Genomic DNA, 15,016 nt, shown 5'->3' with positions numbered 1-15,016 from the left:
AATAATTCTCCTTAAGCTTACTTAGTTTCATATTCATTGTTCATCACAAACTTTGTATGCAGCTTCATGCTCATGTTCCCAATAGAAACTTGTTATCAAGTATCATTGCATATTTAGTCATGCACGCATGTATCAGTTCAGTTATGCAACTATGCATCAGACATGCATTCTCATTGTGAGAAACTTAGTTCTTCAGAACACTCAGTCATGCATTCATGAATCAGTTACACATGCTTTAGATATGCATGTTCAGTATTATATGTTTAGCTTGTTAGTCATGTCAGTTATGAGATCATTTTCCAATTATTCATGATCAGCATGTATGCCAGTTTTCGTTTCTTGCCTCTCAGTCAGTCTCAGTTAAGGACGAATGTTCTCATGGGGGAGATATTGTAATACCCCATACTTTTCCTAGATAATTTTATCTCAAGAATGTCTAGTATTAGCTTTTAAATTGAATGATAGTTATTCCATGAGGAATTTTCAAGATTTTCACTTTTTGTCATGTGGGAAATTCAATAAGCTTTCCATCGATATAAGATTGGCCCAAATCCGATAATTGGGTCAGAAGTTACTACTATTTCAAGTTTCAATCATAAAACAGTGCCACATTAGTCAGTGGAACGCTGCGCCACAAGAGGAAATGGCTTTTGGCAAATTCCTGTAGGGGTCCGCAATTATGGTTCGTCGCGCCAGGGCCCAAATTTAGAATTGTCCTTTTCCAGTGTCTTAGCGTGATTTACTCCACGTGGCATCAATGTTCCAGGTCATAAAAGAAGGGGCCATGCGATGGCTTTGCATCGCGCCATCCCTCAATTTGCAATTGTCAAATTCTAGTGACATAATGCAATACCGCCACGTCGTGCCAGGGTTCTAGTTTGGGAAAATTTTTCTGAAATTAAATGATGAGTCTAGGGTTATGGGTTAACTTCCCACCCCTATTTAAGCCTTTTAACACATGATTCAACCACTTTTCACCCAAAATACACTCTCTTCTCTAAAAACATCTCAAGAATAAGCTAGGGTTTTCATAGAAGATCCAATTCCAAGAAAGTTTCTCCGTCAATCTTTATGAAATCATGAACTAAGGTATGTATAGTAGTCATTCATGGACTCCTTTCATCAATGAAGCCTAAGAATTCCTTTTCTAAATTAAAGTTTATGGATTTACTTATGAATTTCATAATTGGGCTGCTCTTGTTCATGTGGATAGTGAGAAATTGAATTCTACTCTATATTGGGTGATAAATTCTATGTGGGTTACATTATTATATATATAGATTAATGTAAACCTATGATTAAACCCTTGAATAATGAAATTAGAATTGAACCATGACGTTTAATTATTGTACAAAGATGAATACATGTACCATGCCATAATAAGTTTGATTAAATGCCTAGATGAAGGAAATGTGCGTAACAAGCATGATACTATGAAATCCCCATGTATGTACAAGTTATGCCTATCATATGTTTAAATGAAATGCTTCTATAAATGTATTATGGATTATGATGTTAGTTATATATTCAAGTAAGTTATGCTTGATTAGTTATCTTTCATCTAGTCCTGGGGGTACTTGTAACCGAAACATTAGCTATGTTCTTAGAGCCATGTCATGTTTTTATGATACTGTCAGTCAAGCTATGAATTCTTAGACTTCAGACAGTCTTATGAATAAGGAAAATATCCATGATCTCATGACCTCAGTCAGTTGTCAGATATCAGTAGTATTCCGTCAGTCAACGGAATTCAGAAATCCAGCTCATGTTCAGTTCAGTAAATCATGTTCAATGTCTATTTAGATGGGAGTATAAATTAGCACCGAGTGAACCCAAGGATGGGAACAAACACTATAAGATGAGGGTGTGATCCTTAGAAGTCATCCTTGCATTCTAGAACTATGTAGCCAACATAGGTTGAGACATCAATACTGTCCGATAAGGGTTGATGAGGTGGATAAGCACTGTCAGATGAGGGCCCACCATTCTCTTATAGGAGTCACTATCAGGTGAGGGTCGCCCACAACTTTTCCTTACAAGTGGTGTGATATTGACACCCTTCTAATTGGGGTTACAAATTGGACCCCAACTTAGCCATCATGGTGTATTAGGGGCATGTCAGTTATATAACTACTTCCCATAGTTTCATGTTATAGAATCAGGACTGTAAGATATAGTCAATCAGTCTTAGTAGTAGAACTCAGATAGTTCTTCAGATTTCAGGACTATCAGATACAGTCAACTCAGATATAGTACAAAACTCAGATAGTTCCATCAGATTCAGGACTGTCAGATACAGTCACTCATGTTATCAGTTATATTCAGATTTCGTAATCATGTTATCACAGTATTAGTGTAAAGTTGTCATGTCTCATGCATGTATTCTCACACTCATGATAATTATCTAGTTATTATTATTGTTCATGCATATAAACTCCATACATTCAGCCTACCACACATACATACGAGTACATTTAAAGTACTGACGCATTTGCGTTATGGTGTCTTATACCATAGGTTTAGAGACATGAGCTTCAGAGCAACAGTAGATTCTAGATATCCACAGACAGAGTTAGAAGTTAGTCCTCATCTTTTGAGGAAATGATTATATCCCTATTATCTCATTAATCAGTTTATTAGTTGGAGTTAGTTGGAGACATGTCCCATCAAATCCTTACTCATATAGTTCACTCAGTTAGAGGATTTCTAGACTATTATGTTTCAGACTTCAGTATGTTCAGTTTTGTTTTTTGTATTCCATTACCCCACACAGATGTTATATTATTCAGATCATGTTCAGTATTGAACCTTATGGCTTTTCAGTGTATGTTTCTACATTATTATGTCATATTATCCAGTATATAGGTAGAGATATCAGTCAGGGGTCAGCTTATGGTCCTTCAGGGTCATAAGCACCGTGTAGCGTTTGGGTACTAGATTTTGGAAGTTATAGTGGGTCAACCCAACCATTCATCCTTCATAAAGAAACTAAGAAAATTCAGACTCCTAAGTTAATTACAGACTTTCCCAATTAGGATTTCAAGCTTTAAATTCAAAACTATGTTATGAGTTAAGAAATACCCAAAGAAGAAAGGGTTTTTTCTTATATATGATTTGGGATTCTTCCATGACATTTTAAAAATTTAACCTTAGGCTTGTTTTCGTTGATCTATGATCATATGTATTTGTTCATGAATGCGGCTAGGTTCCGCAACCATGCTACGCTGACCACCTCGACTGACTACGAGCACGATCTCAGTAATTGAGGCTGACTACTTTAGATTTTCAGCCGCACTCCTTTTTCTTTCATTTGCTACCTTTTAAGCTCCATTTCACATATGCTCAACTTCTCCACTTTATACCTACAAAATATGGGTATTAGTTCACTTAAATCCATATAATGACTCATTTTATAATACAATACATGTTAGTATGCATGCATTATTACGGCGAATGAGTGGTAGGATTACCACTTATCAACACCCCCAACTTAGACCCTTTCTTGTCCTCAAGCAACACTACCTCTTTCCATAAGACCATTTCCATGTATGCCCTTATTTATGTTTCCAATGACTATGAACACTCTAACTAGGTTGTGACCATAAAAATCTTTTCACACATGTACAAAAAAGTATTAACAATACCCTTCATCATAAAATGGAGTGACAAAGGATGCAATGGTTCTTGGGGAGAAACTATGTGACAATTGCTAACACTCTAGAATTGACTCACAAGATGGCTACAATCATGTTATACATCCACTCTTCTCACTTCATAGAAGATGATAAAATCACCCACATTAATTAACTTACATGACCTCTCACAAGAAAGAAAAGTTCACACACCAAGTTATAAATTACGTAACAAGGAAATTTAAGTGCAATCAGTCACTCTCTCAAAGAAATCTCCATGTTACCTGTACCATGCCATAGGCTTGCCTCTATTTTTAATCACCACTACAATGACCACACTTGGTTGGAAATCAGAAAGGAATTTTTGAGATTGTAATGTAAGTTTAGGGTAGGGTTGGATATAAATTTAGGACAATAAGGCTATATCCTTCTTGAACATCGACATCATTTACTAATCACTTTTAATTATTAGGTCATTTCTTTGTCTTTTGTTTCTTTACCAACTTTGTCACTTTTTCACTTTACCCAAAGTCTTTTCACATCTTTTCCTCTCTTCTTATGCTTGCCTGAAGCTTTATAGAAATCATTCTTTTGATGTACTATCTTTTTCTTCAAAGAAAAATGCTACTTGCTAATTTGAAGGTTCTTTTTCTTTTTATGACTTCATGGCTCGCTACACTTATTTTCTCTTTCCAACACCCCTAACTTAGGATTTTAGCATCAATTTACATTCTTAAGTTCAAGGAGGATAGGATTCAAGAGAGAGTAAGCAGAAAAGTCACGACTTATAATATGGTTACCAAAGAAAAGTTCAAAGGCTAAATGAGGGTGACTAGGGGTAACTCCTATGTATTGGTGGGCATTTGAGGCTATATTAGGCATCTAAAATTGCATGATGGAATCATTTTACCCCCTAAGCACAACCAAAATTTAGTTTTGAAAGACTAAAAGGGCAAGTTCTAGATGGTACAAGTAAACATGAGATGTAGATAATTTAGACCACACACACGACATGCGAATATTGTCAAGGGGGGGTTAATTGTTCTCTTCACTTGAGAGAAAGGTGGAGTATCCCCTATTTTTCCGCAATCACCTATTTGTCACAAAGTTGCTCGTGTCTATGCCTTCAACTTTTGTAAAATTTTTTAGAAGGAGGGAGGTGTTTTCTTTTCTACATGAATCATGCATAATTTTGCTAATTACAGAAAAAACCTAAGCTATCATCTTACATTGTAAACTATACTATTGTCTAACTTCCATATGGTTACTAATCTTAACTAATGGGTGTAAATGCAAATCCCAATCATCGATGCCACAAGTACTTAAACTTCCCTTGTATCTGTGGTTAGGAACTAAAATCACAAATTAATGAAACAAGAACAAAATAACTACTTATGCAAATGTGGGAACCATCAGAGTGCCCAAATATTACAAACTAAATATGAAATAAGAATTATCCAAAAGAGCAGGAATGTATGCAGAATATAAATAATACATGCTCAAGTCAAATAAATAAGAAGATACCCCAACTGAAAAGGTAGCAGTGTCCCCACTTCATAAATTATCAAAGATAAAAGAGATAAGGGTGCTCCCTGAATTTGCATCAAGGTCTACTTTCACTCTTGGACCCTGAATCATCACCATCCTCTTCAAGATCTTACCACTCAGTTGGGGCCTCATCATCACAGTCCACCCAAGATGTAGAAACCCTATTTTGAAGGTTCGGGAACTTCCATAGGCCCTTCACCCCTTTCCATATCTTGATAAAGAATTTATCCCTTATTTTCTCCCTTGCGATAATCTTTTGATGTGCACTATGGAGGTCCTGGTATGATGCCTCCTAAGAAGAGTAGGCTTTCTCAAGTTGATCAATAGTAGTTATTTACTTCTTTTGGTCCTCTTTGTACTCATCATAATTGGTAGGTGACACATATGAGTGATGGGTGGTGGAAGGATCTCTTCGCCCTTGAGATATGCTAGACACTATCTCTTTAATGGCTGCAATATTAACTTTAGTCTCTTTAAGAGGTCCCATGTTGGATGGCCTATGAGGTTCGGGTTCGCTAGATGCTGGCTCTACTATGTTGATATTTTTTTACTTATTTTTTCTTGGTGCGCCCTCTTCTTGAATCCACAATGGGTAGATGGGGGCACTAGGATGCACCTATGTATCAATAGCATACTATTGCACCCTAGCTCTTTTGCAAATCTCATTAATCAAAGAGGGGTAAAAGATATTCGTACAATCTTTGTTTTTGAAATGATCTAATTCATTAACCACGAGTTGACCAACATCCAATGGAATTCCATCTAAAGTAAAATCAATCATTTGAGCATGTAATTTAGGGACTGTTGTTATGTGAGTATCAGTAGACACTCGGCTACAAATAATGTGTAACCATATTCGAGCCTCGAAATGAAGTTGTTCATGGAAATATTGCTTTTAGTTTTTGTCCACGAGACTTCCTTTCCAGGACATAGCCGTTGTGCCAACAAATTCCCTAAGGTACACCCCTTTTCTTTGAATTCACCCATGTCTGCCTGTTTGAGCCCATAAACATCATCGATTTATTTAGCCCCAACTTTTACTAGCTTTTACCGAATCTCTACAATCATGTTGAGAGTGTCCGAGAAAGATACTTCATTAATATTGGCGTAAAATTTATCGACCCATTGTTCATTTGCAAGTCATGGATCAGGGGTAAAGAACTTCTACCCTATGGATTCAAGTTTGTCGTGGAAGGCTGATAGTCTGTCTGGCACATTCTCCAAACACATCCCTCTTTACAAGAGCAACTTTGTATTTGAAAGATCACTGTAGTAGTGAGTGTGGCATTCGGGTGCCATGAATTGAATATGAACATACTTATCCTTGAGGTTGTCCTGAAAGAACTAAACACACATTATATCTTTGGTTGTCATTTTAATCACGCAAGTTGTGATCATTAAAGCTGATTGTACTAAGTGCTTGGAGTTTCCTGGCTAAAAATTAGAAGTGCAAAAATTTTGACCTGGCATAGACCTGTCTCAATTACCGTGATCGTAAGTCAGGACCACAGTTGTATTATTGCGGTGACGGTCTAGGACTACGATCGTGACACTTGAGGCTGGTTCTGTATCTTCTTTGCATGCTCACATTTTACCTAATTTTAGACTACTAGCATGTTCTATAATATGGGTACAAATGAAAGTCATGCGAACAATGCTACATGTGTGTGTTAATTTTCCCTTAAAAAAGTAGATATTACTATTGACAAGTTCATTTGAGAACTTTATCAAACACTTGGCGTGCATATCTCATTAGTCTACCTTTTGTACATAGTATTGGGTACTCAAGATTTCCCCACTTGTGCACACCTCAATCAGGCAGCCAACATCACACCAACAATAAATATAACAACATGGAATGCGTAACAATTAGCAATTTTAGGCCCTTTCTTAATCATGCACTCTATGGCCTATTTTAAATAATAAAAGCATGGATTCATTTCACAAACAGCTTTTGTAAACTCATGAGTCCCAATGGTGCAAGGAATAGTGAACGACTATGAAGATTGCTAAGTTTTCTATCCATGATATCACTACACCCATGAGTAACCTCAATGGTATAACCCTCAACAAGCTTCTTCTTGGGCATTTACTTCTTCATTAACATAGCATATCCCAGAATCTCTTGGATCGCCTCAAGTAGTGGGATATTTATTGAAAGATTGCTAAGTTTTTTCATATATTTTTTTAATTTCTCTCTCTCTTCCTTTTAATACAACCACTGAGGGAATGGGGGAGGAACATGGATAGTTGAGATTTCTTCTCTTGATGGCTATGCAACTTTGCCCACTTTCTCATTGATTTAATCTATCTCTTTCTCATTATTTGTGTCTTTTATTTAAGGCGTCACCTCCTTTGCCTTGTCCTTGGGCATATTTTTACTCATATCTCCTTTAAGGGGCTCGTCAAGTTCTTTTTCACTTCTAGTGAGAATTTCTAGGATTTGGGCTTCTTTCTTTGGATTTGTAATTTTGTCACTCGAAAGTCCACCTCTAACCCTTGCATCTAGTTGCGTGGATATTTTCCCATATTGGGTCTCCAATTATTTGATGGAGGCTGAGTGAGACGCCACCATTTGGGAGAGCTCAAGGAAGTCACCCTTCAACTTACAGACTATTTTGTCCATACCTTGAACTCTACTCAAGATTCTTCCAAAACATCTTTGGTCTTAAGATTTTTGGGGTCAATAAAATCGGACTCCTTGTCCTTATCCCTATCATGAGGAGGAATATAGTGGTCATAGTCACGTTTTCTATCTCTCCAATCTCTCTCTGAGTCATGATCTATCCAACCTTGGTTTTCACCTTACCTTTGATAGGGGGCGGGAAACCCCAAGTAGTTTGTCAAGTACTAAATTTCTTTATCCAAATTCTTTGCCTCATTTATCATCTTTATAAGTCTATGATTCTACCATATTTACACTTTCGTGGGTGCACCCATAACATGTTTTATTATAAGCTCAAGTTAGGTCATCATCTTGGTCATGTTCTCCTCATCCTTATCTGATTTTCTTTGCTCATTAGTCACTATAGAGGTAGTAGAAGGTATCGTAGGAGCATCGGCATTATGGGTGTGCCATACCCAATTTTGTTTTGATATTTTACCTATCAATCAGAAGGTTACAAGATGATGCAATTTCATTTTTGAGCCAACCACCACATTATCCACCATAATTTTGTTCAATGGGTGAAGAGCTCTATAGAAAATCTCAAGGAGCATTTTATCCTGCACTTCTTGATTTGGACATTGAGCTATCTTTCCATTAAATCTCTCCCAAGCTTCAAACAATGGTTCAGTATTCATTTTCCAAAAGTTCAGAATCTCATCCCCTATTTGAAGCATTTTCGATTGTGGGAAATATCTTTCAAGGAACACCATGGTAAGATCCTCCCAAGAAATAATTGAATCGGGTGGAAGTGATCGGAGCCATAATAACGATTCGCCTGTTAGTAAAAATGGGAGGAGTCGAAGCCGAATGGATGCTTGTATAATATATGCTATGTTACACTACAAGAAAAAGGTCTATTTATGACTAACATTTCGGGATTGGAATAAAATCTTGTCTCTAAAAGTATATTTATTAAGACAAGATTATATTTCGGTCCCTAATTGTGAAATTTATTGTGGAGACATAAAATATAGTCCTAAAAAAGTAATTTATCTAGTCCCTATTGACAATTTAAGGTCAAGCTGGAAAGAAATACAGCCATAAAAATTAATTACGGCTAATTAATTAATATAATATATATAATAAGATACCAAAAAATATTTCTTCAATTTGTTACAATTAAAAAACCTTTCCATCTTTAATATAGAAAATTTCTTGATTCGTACTGCATGAAATTGCCCTAATGGCATCTCTTAATTTTAAATCTCACTGCTGTGTGTGCAATTCTCTCTTCTCACTTCTATGTGCGCAAAATTGATACGTAATACCCTAGGTGAGTCTATGTTACACTATTTTCTTCTCCAACTTGTTTTGTGTTTGCTCATGATTTGTATGTTAATGGGTTCGGGGCAATTTTTTCTATATTGTTCTTGGTATGTACCTTATTTTTATGCTAGAATCATCCATTTTCCAATGACTACTGTGTGCCATGAGCTATTGGAGATCAGTCTCTTCAATTCTCTATTTGTATGAAATAAATTCACTCTAATACATGCCATTTGGAACTTAAAATCTTAAAATTCCCTGCAAAAATGGAAGTTTGCTGCATTTTGTACCTTATTCTACTGATAAAATGAAAAGAGTCAAGGCATCTGATTTTTGGTGAATGTGATATTGTTATCATAATTACTTAAGTTGAAGTTAAATCGAAGTAGTACATGATGTGTTAACACTGTTTCATATGCTATCATATTATACTGTATTGCATTCTATTGTATTGTTTTTCATTTTTACGTAAAATCATATATTAATATTTTGAAGGATAAAATCTACAAGAGAACTGATCTAAAGTAGACCTACTATAATGTTGGGTAAAGTGATATAAAAATACCATGATTATTTTATAATAAATTTGGTACTTAAGAATGCTTTCTGCAACTCTAGCATAAAACTACTATTTGTCTTCTGTTTATTCGTCGTTGTGATTGGGGATGATTCATTACTATATGTATCAAGAGTCATTACCTTTTGTTTATTCATCGTTATTTATTCATCGCTGTAATTCATTGCTCCAAATAATTCTTGTAAGTTTATTCATACCTTCTGGAGCTATAGAATTGTACAGTTGCTCTATATTGGAATTGCTTACTTTTCCTTTTTTTCTGCAATCCACATTTGCTGTGTTTTTTTCGTAATGTAAATTACACCTAATAAGAATAATTCCCTTACCTTGAAGTTATCTGCAAGTATGAACTTACAATTGCTATGCAAATTTTAGTGCCAAGAGTTGTTCAAAATTTAAATTTCATACGGGGTTATGATTTGTTAAAACATATGGAATGCACTTATCCTTCCTATAATGCAAGAAGTTGTACAACTACATTTGATAACAAATGTAAGAAGATACTTACCAAAAGGTATTGTTTGAAGTGGTGTTGTTTGAAATGGTGTTTAGGGGAAACAGAGATAAGACTTCCCTAGAGTGCAATAGAGAAGGATCAGGTGTTATAATTTTGGAACTCCAAAATAGTGCTTCATCTTTTATTTGGCTATTATGAATAGATTCCTTACATGAAATAGATTATCCAGGTGGATTATGGTAAATTCCCTTTATGTTGCAATGAGGATGAATCAGTCGACTATTTAATTTTCTTGTGCTCATACGCTGGAACTACAGGGAAAAAACTACTAATATGGCAAGGGATTTGAAGAACTGCTATAGAATTTATGGTTGAACATTCTTGATTAAGTATTCATGCAACAGGTCGTAGTAGAGTTGTAGCTCTCTACAAGCTATTTTCTAAAACAAAAAATTGAGGTCTATACCATATTTAGAGTAGAGATGCATTGAATAATTGGTAAAAGCATATTATAGAGAGCTTAAATTACTATTTGTAGCTTCTTATTGTCATACTTGACATAGTGATGATGGCATATGGTAGTAAAAGTAGTCTTGGTGCATGCAGACATGGGGTTGTCAATTGCCTACTAGTTTTTTTCCTTTGTAATTTTCACACTTGGTATAAAATATTTTCATCCAAAAAAAAAGATGCATATTTGAAAACTACAAATCCCTAATTATTAAATTATCTTGGTGGTTGTATTACCATCTTAGTAGTATTTTAATCTAAAAGTATTTCATAATTTAATTTTTTCCTCAAAAATGTTCTCTTATCATGCTTTTGGAAAGGGTATCTTCTTCAATTCTTATATCATTAAGGTAATCTACAAAAGCTTTTCCTAAGTCTTATTTTACTTCAGTTGTGATAGTGTTGTCTTTGAGAATTTATCTAATGAACTTTGGAAGATAATTTTCAGTTGTTGAATTCTGATCGTGTTATAGGGATGCTGAGTGGAATGTAACTTTTAATTTTAGCGAGAACACAAATTTTTTAACAGAATGCATTAAGCAGACACAAGGTACTAATTTACTGGTTAAGATTCTCTAAGGTTGTTTTTTTTCTAGTTCGAGGTCTACTTTTCTAGTTCATAATGTTCTATATGTTATACATCATGATAATCCTTGGTTATATTGTCTTTATATTCATATTCACAATGCCTTTGGTGGTTGAATAGGTGATATATATATATATGTATATATATATATATCCACACACACACACAAATGTGCTTATGTACAACACAAGAGTTAAAGTTCTATTCTCAAGTTTTAACGAAAGGCAGTGGAAGAGGTTACCTAAAAACTAACGGTGGAAGAGGTTACCTAAAAACTAACGGTGGAAGAGGTTACCTAAAACCTAACACAAATTGTAATTTATCATCATGGGTTCCTAGATGTGAGCCAAGATGGGCTTGTAGCGTTGAAGACAATCTGTTTGACCACGATCCAAACAAAATGCCATGTAGAGTTTTTGAGTGTGAACCTAGTTTTGAAGGTTTCTTCTATCCTCTTGGTCTCACATGCATGATACGTAAGTATTTACAAGAATATTAGCTTATAGTAATTGAAATCATAGCCACTATCTATAGTAGATATGCACCAACAATTTGCTTTGGCAAAATTACAAGTTGTACCTGTGGTATAATTTTATAAGTTGATTCTTTCATTCGTATAAGTTTTATGTTTGTTTATTTTACTATTTTCCGATTGAATCTTTCCCACTAGGCACATTTTTCCCTCTTTCACAACTCAATAGTGAGACTAGTGTGTATGACCCGTAAGTTTCATAAATTTTATGGAGTTCTTGTTCTTACTTGACTATATTTTTTTTGCATCCTTCAAATTATGTTTCTTGTTTCATAATATGCATGTATTGTTATCAACCTCCTCCAAGGCAGATAAATCATAGTTGTAGTGGAACAGAAGTTTAGGCTTATGTTTTGAGTACTACTAAACTATTTTGTTCCGCGGGATTCTACTGTCCAACTATTTCTCTGAGGATGCCTTGCTATAAAGGGTAATTATATTTATCCCAAAATTGGAGATTATGTATCTCACCGTGCTTTATCTCCCCCCATAAAATCCTATTTCTATTTAAACGGCTCATCCTTTTGTTCATATTAGAAGTTCATATTAATCGATACGTATCGTACAGTTTGTTTATGATTTATTCCATGCATTACTGTAGAACTGGTTCTATATCTAAAACAAATAAGTCCTCATCTCTTTATTAGGTTCTATGTTGCATTATTTCTTATATTTGATTTCGAATAAATGAGTAATAAAGGCTTATTTGATCCTTTCAGATATATTTTACTAGATAAAATGCCTGTTTGATTGTGTTTTGATACTTTTACCATACTTCTAAAGAAAAATACAAATAGAAAAAGAAAATAGACACACACACATATACTTGAAAAAGAAATTTCCTTGGCATTTCGTAGTAGCTTGTCAAGTTCCAAGTAAAATAAAAAAAGGAAAACTATGTCCAATTATGTTCTTTGCCTAGGTTACTAGTACTGTTAAAATATTTTATATACATTTCCAAAAATTATTACTAGAAATGAGCAGGATGTATCAAGATATGAGCATTTTGGATATCTTCGTTAACAAAATAGTTATTTTGGTAGTAGTATGTGCCTTGTGTTCTTCTCTACTAAGTGAAATATTTCCTTGAATTCTTTTTATGAGATGATGTATCTAATAGTTATCATTATACTAAATATGTGTTACATATGACTGAAGATAATACCACAATATGAAAAGTTATAGTATCAAGTACAACTCATTGCATGTTAGTCTTTTCTATTTCTAGAAATATTTTGTAGTGTAACATTGCCATCATCATCATCGTGATCAAGTATTTATCTATTATTATGGACATGCAGGCTGCTATAAGTTAGCTATTTGTGAATCACAGTCAGATAATCAAAATATCATAGCTTATGCTATTATGTTTTGCGTAAGTTATCTTCTCACTCCTAGGCTGTATAAATATTGATTATCTTTGTAAGGTTTTATGTTTAAGAAAATGTCATAGTGCTTTTAGATTGTTAGATAGTATGGCAATGCATGTCTTAAAAAATTTAGGCTTGAAGTGGGAGAAGTAAAGTGAGAAATGCATGCCAGAAAGAACAAAAATAAACCCGTAAAAGAAAAGATTTTTCTCCATTTAGTGCCTGCTATTTCCTTATTGAAGGAGGAGGAAATGTGAGGGATTAGTGTAGACATAACTTTTGCCCATCTGTTTCAAATAACAGTAGAGTAATAGCTATATAAGCAATATACCTGAACCCATAAGAAGACAGATCATACAAGATATAATATTTTATATTTCCCTGTCGTTAGATATTCATCTGTAACAAGTCACAACTAACCAAAAAACTTGATTCTTCTTTTCATTTGATATTCTCGAATTCTTTTATTAGATCTCCCAACTAATCATTGAGGAGTCTATTTTGCATTGCTATTTATCTATAATGAATATCAAATAAAATATTCATGTTTCGTTGTAATAAACATATTCATGCTGTATTTGCTAAAACATGTGATACATTTGTAATGGATGTGTGGTAGAATTCAAAATGTGAATGTTCCAGAAGTATGTCAACTAAAATTTGGTATGCTCTTAAGTAATGTGCTTATAAGTGCTCCTTTAATCTAAAAAGACCTCCTATCTGTCCTGAGTTATTCACTTATTTTGCCTTTTATAGAGGCATATAATAGATATGTCTCACGTAAACTCATCAACATGCTTATTTTATTGCCTAGTTCGGCTAAGATTTATATTTTACACAAGTGACATGTAACTGGTAATTCTATGTTCTTGTAGGGTAGATTCCCACTTGTACTTTTCATTATATACAAATGTTCTGGTCAAGTTTTGAGTATTAGGGAGAGAAAACAAGCGAATTCCAAGGAACGTGCAGCAAGAAGTGCAAGGGAAAATGTACAGGCACATGATAAATGGAAATCTACTAAAGAGATGGTTCGTAAGCATGTAACTGGTCTATAATCTTAATTGTCAAGAACATTTTGCCAAAAAAATATATGAGTCAGCAGGACCCACAGAAGGTTCCTTGTCAGACTAGATCTCATTCAGAAGATGCCTTAACCCCTTGCCCTTAGGTACGTCACATGTAAAGCTAAAAAGAAAACCAACCTCACAAAGATAATACAAGATCTCTGATAGTCATCATGGTTTCAATATTGATATTGGAGAAAAAAATATAAAAAAACCCAAGGGTCAGAATTTGCAAACCAAGAGCCAAATCTTTAAATATGCATATGGTCAAATTGAGAAAGAAAAAGCATTGCAAGAGCAGAATAAGAATTTGACATTTTCTGGTGTAATCTGAATAGAAAGTGATATTGAGATTAGAACTAGACCTCCCATTCAGGTGTGTTTCAAAGATTTGACACTTACTTTGAAGGGTAAAAACAAGAATCTATTGAGGTGTGTATCAGGGAAATTATCACCTGACTGTGTTTCGGTTGTTATATGTCCATTTGGTACTGGAAAGACAATATTTCTTTTAGCATTGACTGGGAAGGTTGCTGGGTGTATCGTTACCAGATTGATTCTCATAAATGGGAAGCCTAAAATAGTGTAGTCATACAAGAATATCATTGGATTTGTACCTGAAGATAACATAGTACATGGAAATTTAACTATGGAGGACAATCTTTTGTTTAGTGCTTGATGCAGGTACGCTATTGTAGGTTCATTAGTATGAATCTATGCATTCATATAACATCACATTTTGTATGGGATTGTTTTTCTTCATAAGCTTCATGACTTCAACTACCAATCTATGTTTTGGTGGT

At 34.5% G+C, this 15,016-nt stretch overlaps 1 pseudogene; it reads left to right on the top strand.

Moving 5' to 3' along the window:
• LOC107865263 overlaps positions 1-15,016 on the top strand; it is a 79,506-nt pseudogene that overhangs the window by 64,475 nt on the left and 15 nt on the right.

Source organism: Capsicum annuum, chromosome 3 (genome assembly GCF_002878395.1).
Source record: "Capsicum annuum cultivar UCD-10X-F1 chromosome 3, UCD10Xv1.1, whole genome shotgun sequence".
Lineage (NCBI taxonomy): Eukaryota > Viridiplantae > Streptophyta > Magnoliopsida > Solanales > Solanaceae > Capsicum > Capsicum annuum.
Note: the sequence above shows the minus strand (reverse complement) of the source record. Positions and strands in the feature narration are given on the sequence as shown.